The sequence below is a fragment of the Schistosoma mansoni genome, chromosome 6 (assembly GCF_000237925.1).
Source record: "Schistosoma mansoni strain Puerto Rico chromosome 6, complete genome".
In the NCBI taxonomy this organism is placed as follows: domain Eukaryota; kingdom Metazoa; phylum Platyhelminthes; class Trematoda; order Strigeidida; family Schistosomatidae; genus Schistosoma; species Schistosoma mansoni.
In genome coordinates, this window is record NC_031500.1 from 3,404,329 (window position 1) to 3,419,107 (window position 14,779).

Below are 14,779 nucleotides of genomic sequence, written 5' to 3' on the forward strand. Positions count from 1 at the left end.
ATTTCATTTGTAATCCTAAAATTCATTTCTAGATGGATTGTGTACAGCAGTATGTATACTAAATGAGTTGACTTGTACATACAAAATTTCTTTCATTTTTTTCAAGTATTAACATACATTATGGGTCAGTGCTTGCATCTGCTGGGATCACGGGGTAAGTAATAGTGAGGTTAGACACAGGGTATTAGGGGATAATGGTAAATAAGCTGATGAGGTCATGAATCTTCATCGACTGAGATGGTTGGGCCACGTGTTACGTATCTCTGAACGCCGATTACTACGGCGCGAAATGCTGACTGATATTGGGGATGGCTTGAAGAAAGTTAGGGGAGGCCAAACAAAAACGTTGCATCAGTCCTTCAAGTCACTAACTTCTAGTGTGAGCCATGTTGGCAGACGCAGATTACTTGTTTGGGGTCCACGTGACTATCGTAACCAATGGTCGGAGACTGTGGGTGACATGGCTCATAATCGATCACAATGGCGTCGGTGTATATACTCTGTCTTCCCTTAAACTATGAGATTAAAATTGCTTCATATGTTTCTTCCTGTACTGTATCCTTATATACAATCTTTCTTCTATACATTACCACCATTAAATTAACTACTGCTATGAATTCGGTGTTCATCTTGTTGTGCTAACGAGGTATGGCAACTTGGACCAATGCATTTGTGTGCCTGGTCCTACGTTGTAGCTGCCTTATGGGTCAGTAAAACGTCACATCAATGTTAAAAATATCACTTTATCAATGAAACGAATCTAGTTGTATGTAGTTTATCTTTACTATATATGCTCACTAGTGGCTGGCTCCATGAGGTATTTCATGGAGTTCTAATGAGAAGCAGTAACCAGTGAAGTTCAACCAGGTCTGTTGTAAAATATCAATTCACTGAAGACATTGGTGAATAGTTGCTCAATTTCGTGGATTGGTTGAAGTTAGACATTAGCACCGTTGGATACCGGCCAGCTCAGTGGTCTATTGGTTAAGCGCTCGCGCGCAAGACTGATAGGTCCTGGGTTTGAATCTCGCGATGCGGGATCGTGGATACACACTGTTGAGGAGTCCCACAATAGAACGAAACAGATGTCCAGTGCTCCCAGGTTTTCCATAGTGGTCTAGCTTCAATTGACTGGTGATTTAAACTATATGAAATTACTGAAATCTCCACAAAACCCCCTTCTGATTACTACATTATAGTTAGGAATCAATTTTCTTGTAATTTGTAGCACTCTGATTTCAGATATATGTCCATTAGTTGAGATCTGGATTTCGACTTATTAAAGTTTATACATGAAAATGCTTGACTTCAAGGAAGCAAATATTTTACTTGTAAACTTCTTAAAATAGTATAACCTCTGTCAATGTAATTTAGGATCCAATCATTGTTGCATGTTTAAAGTATCCATTCAGGCTGTTGTCAGTTTCAAACAATATTCGTTTCATCTGAAGACCACGATTTCTTGTCTAGTTCGAACTTTGTAGAACTTTAGAAATTGGGAAACTTCTCGGGCACTGATGCGTGGCGAATGTATTTCTTAGCCGATTGCAATAGGGTAGTTCACTCAGTATCAGGAAATAGAGCTAATTCAGTTGTTTAGACAGCAAATTAAATTTGTTTTTTAAATGCCGTTCTCCAAGACTTTCATACGTCATGCTTTTCTAGATTACTTGGAATTTTATCATCTCTTAGACATATTTCCGAGTGATCTCCCAGGTTACAGCTCGCCCCCATCTGATCAAATGCACTAGACTATCCAATCAAGACTATTTTCTTTAATATAACTCGGTGCAGGCGCATTTGTCCCTTCAAATAGGAATGTTTTTACATTAAGTCAAAATTCTAGTCACCCTGTTCGCTGTTTCTGTCTGTACATATATGTGAACGTCTAGACTTTCAATTAGCAACCATTGGTCGTTACTTTTCATTTTCACTGGTGTTCAAATACGTCCTAAATTTTACCCTGAAGTACTGTGAAAAGATGGTGGCGACTTCCTGGTTACGAAACTGACTGAATTGTTTACAAAGATCTGGCAATTAGAGAGTGTTCCAACATCGTGGGATGACTCGATAGTTGTTCCTGTCCTTAAAAAAGGCTCACGTCGCCTCTGCAACAACTATCGGGAGATAAGTCTACTTCCAACTGCATCCGAAACTATCGGCTACCATCATAATTCGTAGATTGTTCAAATCCCGAGGAAGATTGACTTGTGAAGAGCAGGCTGGTTTTCGTTCTAGTGGAGGATGTAGTGATCATATCTTCACCCTCCGCCAAATGTTGGAACACCTTCACACTTATCACAGGCCAACAATCGTAGTGTTTCTTGAAATTAGGGCCTCATTAGATTCGTTGGACAGGACTGTTCTCTGGGATTGTCTAGTGAAGAAGTGTGTGTCTGAGAAGTTTATTAACATCTTGAAAGCCTTATAAACAAATGTCTCAAGCAGAGCGAAGGCATACAACCACCTCTCTTCACTGGTCCATTCAAACAGTGGGGTTAGACAGGGTTGCCCAATCTCACCATTCCTCCTCAACCTCGCCATCGATGACGTTCTGGAAACAGCTCTGATGGATATAGGTAATGGTAGTGTGGATCTGTTGCTTAGAGAAGGACTTCTCAACCTTGAGTATGCAGATGATATTGTCTTTCTGTGAGATGATACCCAAGCCATAAGATCCGTACTTAATCAGTTGGCAGTCAGTGTCCGCAGGTATGGTATGTGCTTTGAACCTTCGAAGTGCAAAGTACTTTTACAAGACTGGACACTAACCTGAACCTGAAATCACCCTGGGTAGAGAGCGAATAGACGTAGTGGAGAAGTTCGTGTATCTGGATATCTGCGTAAGTGCTGGTGGTGGCATAAGTGAAAGTCAGAGAAGCTTATTGCCAATCTGGGCCATCTTTGGCGCCTTCGTGATGTTAATCTGCTTGTAAAAAGCCGAGTCTACAACGCGCCAGTGAGAGCAGTGTTGATCCATACTTGTACAACCTGGCCTCTCCGAGTTGAGGATGTTAGACGACTCTCTGTGTTTGATCATCGTTGTCTCCGAAGGATTTCTGACATTTAATGTCAACACCACGTTAGTAATGCAGAGGTTCAGCATCGTGTGTTCGGGCATAGTGATGATAATCCAATTGGTGTCACTATCTTAAAACATCGACTTCGGTGGCTTGGATATGTCTTACGAATGTCGTCCTAGATAATTCTACGTCATGAATTATTTGCCGAAGCTGAGACCAGTCGGAAAAGGCGAAGAGGTGGTCAGTGTATGACATGATGTCATGGTATGGAAGAAAGCTGTAAAGAACTGGCTTCTGTTGGTCCTTTGCGACTCCCTGGTTGGGCTCCGAGAGATGGTATAACACAGTGAATAGAGACGTTATCATACATGGTTTAGAACAGAAGCCAGTAAGGATCCTTCAGTAACTTTCTTCTGCTTCCTTCATAACTAACTGAGCTGTTCTGCACATTATTATTATTATTATTATTATTATTATTATTACTTCACTCTCATACACTAATTTCTGTTCGTTGTTGCCCTTCTTTTGACACTTCCTATCTCTTCACAGACTCATTGTTATTATGTAGCGCATATGTATATGGTGCCCCCTTGTACCAATGTTTGTGATCGTTAAATAAATAAGTGACTTAAAAAATGCCAAAGAAGGTACGGTACTACTCATAAGTAGCTTAAATTTCGAATCAGTTTATCTTTAGCTACTGGGACTTTTGGAGATTAATTAACCTTGGTTTCCGTTGAAATTTTACAGTATGTTTGATTTTCCCTATCATATCAGATAAAAGCGATAACTAGTTAAAACGGACGAAATCCTCTAGTCAAAGTAAGTAGACGAAACAGCAGTTTCAACTTCCTTTAAAGTGAACAGGGTCATCGTCACATGTATCAGCTTCCAGCTGAAGAGGAAATTAAGAAAAACGCTGGAAATGGATAGGGCATACATTGAGGGAGTCATCGAACTGTGTCACGAAGCAAGCGCTAACTTGGAATCCTAAATGGAAACGGAAAAGAGGAATACCAAGGAACACACTTTTTCGAGAATTGGAAGCAGATATGTAAAGGATGAATTACAACTGGGAAATATTGCTCAGGACAGAGTTGTATGGAGAATGGTGGCGAGCGGCCTATGCTCGTCCATGAGGGGTAACAGACGTAAGTGAGTAATTGTCACATGTGATCACTTTCAATGGATAGTAATCAGATATTTAGTCAGCTATTCAATATTTTAAAAAGAAGCTTCATCTTGTTGGGATGATCCTGAAAATTTCTCGCAATAGACATGACAAGCTCAGGAAACATTAAGAAGCATTCTATCCAATCAGCGTTTGATTAGAAGTTTTGCTAGAAATATCGCGAAAATGAAAAGTCACATGTAGAAGTTCTGATTGGCTGATTACTATACTACTACTATGTTGAGTAGTATTCTGGAATTTTCAAGAAAGCCCAAGGACTTCTAAAATACTATAAAAACCCTATATTTTCTGTACATAAATGAACCTTTGAAGTAAAGTACTTCACTTATATTTTACGCCTTTTCTCTCATGTTCAAGTCGCTGTGTAGTTCTAGCTTGAAGGTTACGAGACAAGCTTAGGATCCGAATATAGCATTCAATCAACAAGACATATCAAATCTAAAAAATGGTAACATAAACCTTTGTATATTCTATTAGGAAAGTTTTGTCAAGGTTGTTTCATGCACAAACTTATATAACTACACAATCACTGAGTATTTTCATATGAGTCAATTGAAGCTAGATTATTGGTTGATGTATCACAGTTCAACATTGTCGAATAAGAAAAACATAAATATGATGACACACAGGTCTTGAAACGACATTCACGAATTAAATGAGCAGGATAATTACCAAGTCTTGGATACACCAACATACCTACTGGACATTCAAAAGATTGTCAATAACCTGACTCACGCTTTCAACTATGAAAATACTAAATCTCCACAAAACCCCTTCTCATAACAATAATAATAATCATGTGCTCACTAGTGACTGACTTCGAGAGGTAAATCCAGGAGTTCTAGTGAGAAGCAGTGACCAGTGGAGTTCAAACCACGTCTGTTGTGAGATATCAACTCACTGAAGACAATTAGTGAACGGTTGCACAACTTCGTGTATCAGTTGAAGTTAGACATTAACACCGTTGGATGCCGGCTAGCTCAGTGGTCTATCGGTTATGTGCTCTGGTACGAGACTGGTAGATCCTGGGTTCAAATCTCGCGAGTGCGGGATCGTGGATGCGCACTACTGAGGAGTCCCATAATAGTACGAAACAGCCGTCCAATGCTTCCAGGTTTTCCATGGTGGTCTATCTTCAATTGACTCATGATTTCAACTATGAAAATACTAAATTCTCCACAAAACACCCCCCCCCTGATCTATTTTCATATGGACTAATTTTTCTTTTTTTTTCTGTACGCCTACGTGTTCGGACAGAAACAGAGAACTATCGTATCTATCATTCTGTCCTATTATATGTGTATTTGCTTAAGCAGTCAATATCTTACTTAATCTATCAAAAAAAATACAACAACATTAATATGAGTGTCCAAATTTTAGTCCAAATAAATTCTATTTTAATTGAAATTACTTAATAGTAAATGCCGAATATCAAGTTTGTCTGATTGTTGTTGTCGTTTTTCTTTCTTTTTATAAACTCAGCCAAATTCACCTTTATTCAATTATAAACATCATGATTTTATTTCAAACCCTGAATGCTAAAATTATTCCATATTGTCAATCTGTTGGTAATGACATGAGTAACCATTAAATGTAACCATTAAAAGTAACCAGTGGAGTTCAATCAGGTCTGTTGGGAGATATTAACTCATTGAAGAAATTGGTGAAATGGTTGCTCAACTTCGTGGATTGGTTGAAGTAAGACATTAACACCGTTGGATGCCGGCCAGCACAGTGGTCTATCGGTTAAATGCTCTGACGCGAGACTGATAGGTCCTGGGTTTGAGTCTCGCGAGTGCGGGATCGTGGATACGCACTGTTGAGGAGTTCCACAATAGGACGAAACGGCCGTTCAGTGCTTCCAGGTTTTCTACGGTGGTCTAGCTTCAATTGACTCATGTTTTCAAGTATACATTAAGTGTTTTGTTATATCTTGTGATACATCAATCAGAGAAACAGTGAATTATTGATCGGACCAATGATGCGTAAAATCCCTACGAACAGTTTAGAGTCCTTATCGGTCTTTGCCTCCCGCCTAGCCCTGTCTGTTAAATCCAGAACACCAATAACAGCCCCTGAAATACGATTCATTTATACTAAACATACTGGATTTATATACCAACCAGACAGGCCACATCATACCATAAAATAGAAAATAACATTTGTACAAGATTCAGCTAAATGTGGCTGTGAATAGGGGAGATAGTAAGTGATAGACTGAGGATAACTCAAGAATGGTAAATCGTATAATAATAGTTCATAGGTCAAAATAAAGTTTATAATAAGAGAGATATGAATATGAATAGTTTAGTTATTTAACTATACAGTAAAAATATACACATAGTATTGGTCCATAAATGGATCCCCAAAGTTACCATTCATTATTCTTATCGGGACATAATTGTTATGACTTTATAAAAGGCCGTATGCCAATTCGTTATGACTTTATGTCCGGCTTTTTATCACGTGATTTACCCACTAATCGGAATACGACTTGTCTAATATTAACACTGTGCCACAACAATGACGTTCAACGGGTATGAGCAGTCTAGCGTCCTTATTGATCCCTTGTCCGCCTAGCCCATCCATTTGAGTCCAGAACACCAATTACAGCTTCTGTTATGCAAATCATTTATTTCAAGCATACTCGGTTTATATACCAGACAGACAGACAGAGCGCATCACACCATAAAATACAAAATAATATTTGTACAAGATCAAGCCAAAAGGTGGCTGTGAATGTGGGAGACAATAATCAATAAACTGAATATAATTAAGGGACGTTAAATCGCATAATAATAAATCATAGATCAAAATGAAGCTTATAATAAGATGAATATACATACATACAATCCGATGACTGAATAGTTATACAATAAGAATATACATAGAATAATAGTCCATTAATAGGTCCCGGAAGTTACCCGTACTTATGTCTTCGCTAGGATATAACAATAACAACGTTATCTTCGTTATTATACAAACTATTTAAATCGCAAATTTATCATTAAGATGCTTATAATCGACTTAGTCTATCTGGAAACTGATGGCCTTTATTTTAAAGAAAAAAAATCCATTTTACAACAGAAGATTGGTCTACGTTTGTATAGTTTAACGAATCGTAAATATCAGAAGGGGTTTTCTGTGGAGATCTTAGTAATTTTATAGTTGAAATCATGAGTCAATTGAAGTCAGACTACCATGGAAAACCTGGGAGGACTGGACCCTTTCTGATAATAATCATATGTTCACTAGTGACTGGCTTCAAGAGATATTTCCTGCAGTTCTAGTGAGAAGCAGTGACCAGGGGAGTTCAACCAGGTCTGTTGGGAGATATCAACTCACCGAACACAATAGTGGATGTGTCGCTCAATTTCGTTGATCAGTTGAAATTAGATATCAATACCTCTAGGTGCTGGCCTGCTCAGTGCTCTAGAGATTAAACGCTCACGCGCAAGACTGATAGGTCCTGGGTTGGAATCTCGCGAGACAGGATCGTGGATGCGCAGTTATGAATAGTCCCACAATGGGACGAAACGGCCGTTCAGTGCTTCCAGGTTTTCCATGATGGTGTAGCTTCAATTGACTCATGATTTCAACTATAGAATATAAATACTTCAATAAACCACTTCTAGTCTTTTTCATATCATTTGTTGGAAGATTCACCGGTACATAGTGTAAACAAATAAAAATGTACAACAACAGTTTAAAAGTCACATTAACAAAAAAAAATTTGGTCGTTTTAAGCATTTGTATGGTTCTCAATTGCTAATTATTGATCATATGAATAATAGCACAATTTAGTTAAGAGTTCACTTTTACTAAGTGAAAAAATGAACTCGTTTTTAATTTCATAGTTGAAAGCGTGAGTCAATTGAAGCTAGACTACCATGGAAACCCTGGAAGCACTAGACGGCCGTTTCGTTCTATTGTAGGACTCCTCAGTGGCAATGCGCATCCACGACCTCACCTCGCGAGATTCATTTTTATTGACTTATCTGTCTCATAAACAGTAAGTATTTTGTGTAACTTTGTCATTTTAGTAAAATAAACTTCTTTTGGTTACACTTAAGATCAGATAAATGCTAGGTAGTATTGCTCTTCAAGTTTCTCACGAATAAACTAGAAGTTGATATCTTAATTCTAGTCGGCTTGGTAACACAATGGAATTTCGCCCTTACGTCATAAAATCAAGTAATCAAACAATATTAATTTTAAAGTAAAGTTTTGCTAGTGACTAACAATGGAATCCAGGATATGGGTTCCTCATTGTTCGGTACTTGTGAGATGCATATAGTTGCACCAGTGTTGATATTCACATCATGACTCGAACCCTGTGTCCAGGTCACTATGCACTTCATTAATGAGTCGAAATAGCCACAGGATTGTGAAGTGAGATAAAATTTAATCTCAATGATAAGGTTTTATATCTTTCCACAGTTAGAGTTACGGATGATGAGTGATCAACTCCTTTCAACAAATATCTATCTTCAGCATATTGTCTAGATACTGTTATTAAGTCACAAGTATTTTTAAGTAAAGTTTTGATAGTGATTAACAGTAGAATCCAGGATGAAGGGGGGGGGTTCGTTTTATTCATGCAGTTTCAGACCATAAACACAACAATGACAAAAATCAAACTTTCACAAGTGAAGTTAAACAATGTAAAGTTGATGAAATAACCGAATGCGAAAGTATCGTTTTACTCACAATTGAATAAGTAACCATCCAACTGAAGTCCTAAATGTTTGAGTATAGCTGTTACCCAAATTTAACTATTTTGTTTCCCCTTCCATAACTGTCTAGTATGTATTCTTTACTCCAACTTTTTTTAGAGATAAGTACTGATACATGGGCGAGAATGATAATGATTCGTTGTTTGTTCAGTCAGACTTGTAGATAGTCTGATAGGTGTTAGATGAGTTATATATTCCCCTATCCTTATTGTTACTATTGCTTGTTGATTTTGTTAGATTGTGTCGACTTATTGTCGATTTCTGGTGTGGAAATATATTCACGTTCTAGTAAGGTTAATCACATTTAATCACAATTGATTGATCACTGGGTGGTGATCAATCTCATGCGTGTCAGGTCCTTAGTGCTGATCGAATGCTATCGATCAAGTTGCAATGTGGCCACCAGTCTAGGTGGCTCAACACTGCGTGCACTATATATATTAAGATAACATGGTGGTTGGAGGTGGTCAACAGGAAACCCTGGACCAGGGTTTCGTGCTACTTGGCACTCGTCAGCAAGGTGTACCTGTAATCTTGAGGGAACTGGTGCTCCCTGACGGATTACATCCCGTGTCACCCAGCTTCACTGTCAGAGACGTTACCACTGAGCTATTCGGGCTGTGACTGACCTCCTCAAGATTACAGGTACACCTTGCTGACGAGTGCCAAGTAGCACGAAACCCGAGTCCAGGGTCTCCTGTTGACCACCTCCAACCACCATGTTACGTTAATCACATGTTTTTGATCTGAGTTGTGTTGAAATTCTGTAGAATAAACACTGGGAAAGAATCTAGTATAGATATTCGTCTAAGGCAAATTAACGTCCCATTCATAAAGGCGAAGAAAATCGAGCGTTATAAGAGGTACAGTGTCATAGATCAAGTTTCATTGATTTTGACTGCTGTTACACTCCAGAGTCTGTTAATTCGACAGTAGTAGGGATGTAGTGAACAGAACACTAGTTGGGGATAATCGATTATGCTTAGGCACAAATTACAGACTATCTCACTAAATTCTAATAACCATACAGCAAATAGTTAATTTGCAAAACAACAACCAATTGTCTCAGTCTTCGCTGTTTCTTCTGTAAATATCAGTCCGTCTCCCTCTGATTTCATTGTTCATGCATTTTCCTACCAATTGCGCTTCATTTCAGTTCTTTCCTTATCGGTCTTCTGCCAAAATACATTCTATGCCTGACTATCGCCATATACTACTTATATGGATATAATGTAGACCACACTACAGGGAGCATGCCTGACAAATACTCCTATGGACAAAGTATATCCTTCAGCATATAAGTACGAAACAACCTTATCTCTTACTTAGTGGTATTGCGGAGAGACTATAATTTATGGACGAGCCAATCAGAAGCGTTTGAGGGATTTCAAAGGTCACAGCGCCTATTTCAGTACCTGATGTTCATGTACAATCGGTTCACAGAGAATTTTAGAGAACACTTGACAATTGAGGGGCTACAACAAATGAAACTACTAAAAAGTTCCTGTATTTGTACTTACGAGTATTAAATGACTTGCAGACCTTGTGCAGACTAACGTGATATTGTCCTTCGATGTAATATATGTTGAAGGAAGACGTTTGCTAGAATAAGAATCTTTATCGCTCGATTCAGATTGAAACTAAGGTATATTATAATAATTGCCGCCATTTGTATAATAAAAGCACCAGTAACATTGGCTGCAATAGTCGCAGATGTCACTGAAGCTTCGGCTGTTCAGTGGTATGAGTATTGTAGGGACATATCCATGGTAAAAATGATAAACTTACACAACCGGAGTACACACAAACACTAATGAAGCTATGTGGTTGAGGTTGAGAGGGTTTTTGTGACCTTATCATGGCTCCAGAGACCAATTATTATGGAGCCATATGGATGAATTACTCTGCCTTATGCATTACGATTTTGGAACCTTTAAACCTTTTTCTAACCTTGACAAGTTTTTGGACCATATAAAAGAAGTGTATCCACTTTAATTATTTGGTTTTGTATAATATATTTTTACTCTATGCTGACTGTTTACTGATTGACTAATATTTCTCAAGGTCACTTAAGATTCGTTCAAGGGTCGTCCATAAAATATAGTCTCGCCGGTATTTCTTTAGAGTTTTCCTCAACTCAATTCAATGTACAATATAAAGACTGAATTTTGTTTGCCTAGTTACTGTTTGATGGAATATGGTAGATAACCTTGAAAGCTTTATTCAGTTTAACCTGATGACCTGTGTCCACCAAGTGAGCGAGAATAGAACTCTTAATCCCCTTTACCTGTCCTTTGCTCAACCACAATGGATGGTGTTCTGTTATTCGTTGACGAACTTGCAACTATTTAAAACCAAAACTCTTGTCATTCATGTTCCTTCTTCATCGTCAATGAAGGTTGTTGTATAAATGTGATATCTATAATCTTGAATTGGTCATTTTCACTTCTAGCCAATAATGAGTGATAGTGAAATAAAGTAGATTAATAAGTAGTATCGTTATATGATTGGATTGTTTCTTTTTAATATTTTATCAATAAATTTAATCGATAGTCTAGATTAGACAAAGTGGTGAGACGAGGATTAAAAGACGACCTTAAGAAAGCTTAATCGTTTATTAGGATTAAAATACGGTGTATAAATTGGCGTGTGAGGAATTAAGATTAAGAGTTTAAGTTGGAACTTGGGGTTACAAACTAGAGTTAGAGTTTTCACTACCAAATGACATCAGTTATTTAACCATATGGATGAATGGATTTCGTGCCAAAATCCAATAGTTGCTAATCGAAATCTGACTGGTTCATCCGTAAATTATAGTCCTGCCGAAATAGAATCACGAAGGGCTGGACAGTTACTACATTCTAGTATAAGAGTTATCCACAATATTCACCTAGTATTCTATCATAGTTGTCTTTGAAGTATTGCTCGTATATCCTGGAACCACCGAGTAAGTAATGCAGTTGTTAGGAAACAGATACTAGGTAAGGATGGAAAATCGATTGATGAAGTAGTGAAACTTCATCAGTTGAGATGGCTGGGACATGTGTTACGTATGCCCAACCACCGACTGCCCCGACGTGCGATGTTTTATAGTGTAGGAGTAAGTTGGGAGAAAGCTAGGGGTGGCCAGACCAAAACATGACACAAATCTATGAATTCACTGACAAGTGGATTGAGTCATGTTGGTAGGTGTAGACTACCTGGTTGGGATTCGCGAGATGATAACAACCGATGGTTAGAGACCTTGAATGACATGACTCAAAATCGTTTCCAATGGCGAAGGTGCATCCACTCTTTGTGTTCTACCAAATTCTAATCTTCTGAATTCTTCATATCCCTTTCCTTTTTCTCTTTCCAAATTTATTTCATTGGATTATACTTCTTCAATAACACCTTCAAACCCTAATCTTTTGGATTACTGCTTATACTCATACTACTTCTACCACTATGGGATTTGAATCGACAACTGCACCTCTGTGCTAGTTTGGTACGGCAACTCGAAATGATGTACGTACATACGAAGTTCTACGTTGTGACTGACTGACTGATGAACCCATAACCTTCAGCTCGTTTAGTGATCTTCAGACCTCTAAATAACTATGACACTCAATAACTCACGATTTCAACTTCAATCAACCAAAGCAACGACTGACAACTACTATTGTTAGGGGTTAATAAATGAAATTGATCATTGCCTTTCTTTATTTAAACATAATAATTCCCTAAATATCTTCTTGAATCATATTCAGATTAGTGAATCAATAAATCATTATTGATAAATATCAAAAGGGGTTTTGTGGATATTATGGTAATTTCAATACTTGAGATCATGAATCAATTGAAGCCAGACCACCATGTAAAACCTGGAAGCACTGGACAGCCGTTTCGTCCTATTGGATGCCAACTCAGTTGTCTAGTGTTTAAGCGCTCGTGCACAAGACTGATAGGTCCTCGGTTCGAATCTCGCAAGGCGGGATCGTGGATGCGCACTGGTGAGAAATCCCACAATAGGACGAAACGGATGTCCAGTGATTTCAGGTTTTCCATTGTTGTGTAGCTTCAATTGACTCATGATCTCAACTATGAAAATACTGAAATCTCCACAAAACCCCCTTCTGATACTAAAAAACTATTGATTTATTACTAATAAATAGTCACTACAGTCTATGAACCGTCAGTTCAGCTTAATTATACTTGATTGATATGATATTTTCGTTATTCCGTTGATTTTGAAGAGTTGGATTTTGGAAGAAACCGACTATGATTTATATCAAAATGACTAGAATAATCAGTTTCTATTTGAATCAAATAAAAATCAGTATTCTTTAAGGCTTATTTATTTAATCTGTCAGATAATCTGAATGATAGTCATGTGAACTATTTGGCAAGATTATAATTTATGAATGAACCAATCAGATTTAAGATAATAAGTCTTGGATTTTGGCATGAAATTCATTCATCTATATGGTTAAATAGCATCTTGGCATTTTATAGCTGATGTCAGTTCGTGATGAAAAAGCCTAAATCTAATTCTTAACTTTAACCATCAACTATAAATCATAATTCTATTTTATTTATTTATTTGGACACAAATATTGGTACAATGAGGCACCAGATACATATGTGCCACACAAATCTCATTTGATTTGTGTGAGGGCTGTGATACTGCTCGGGTGCCCAAACCGAAGCAGATGTTTTTTTCGTAGAGGGTCACACACGGAGTCTTTGACCTAAAGGTCTGATGCACGAGGCAATGGAGCATCATGAAGAGATGCAGTCCCATGGTAGCCGGTGACCAACAATAGGTCCATACACCGTTTGCTCATTCAGAATACTGGAGCCCATGTGTACCATTGGTTTGGAATCCGAGTTTTCCAACTCTCCTAGGTGGACTCATCGTGTCCACCAACCCGGTTAAAGCACCGGACATTCGTTTTTCGTCCTCTCAATTTTTTAAACAACACCCGTGATGCGAGAAGGCAGTGAGTAGGACTTCCCTGTCAGAGGCTATATACGGGTGGCCATGTGAGAGCATTTGAAGAGGGTGAGCGAACTCTCCTCACTCTCGGCCGTACCAGGGCATTCTAATTCCTCACATTGGTTTATAACTCTTATTTAGTTCTAGTTAGTAGGTGGACACTCTCAAAATCATTCTAGCGCCGCTCAAAGGTCGTCTATAAATTATCGTTACACCAATGAATTATGTATTAAATTTTTTCTAGTTGCTATTTTTATTCTCTTTTTTTCACCTTATTGATTTATGTCCAAATTACAATATTGATTTTGTAATTAAGAATAAATTCATTCACCATTGAATAGCCTTGTTTTTATAAAACTGAAGTATTTTTGGACGAACTGATTAGGTTTGTTATGAATTGAATCGGTAGTTAATTCATTCTACAGTAACTATGAGCATAATAGGGATACTATTCAAGTGTTAAATTATAAAAACTCCTGTAATTAAGGTTCTTGAGGTGACTGGTGACGTGAAAGTAGTAGCGCAATCGTTCCAATAGTCAGAAATCATGCCAAAATTATTATCTATTAATGGTAAGGGATGAACCAGTTATCCAGATCAAATATAATAACTATCTTCACTGATATAAAGGTCTATAAGGAAAAGTTTTTTTTGTCTCATATATGATTTGGACTTGTTATAAACGGTAGGATACTGCTTATAACTCTAGGGTTTCTTGTTATAATACTCCTTTCACTTTTTACACGTATATGGGACGTTAATTTACCTTAGACGAATATCTACACTAGATTTCCCACCTAGTGTCTATTCTATAGGACTTCAACACAACTCAAATCAAGAACACGAGATT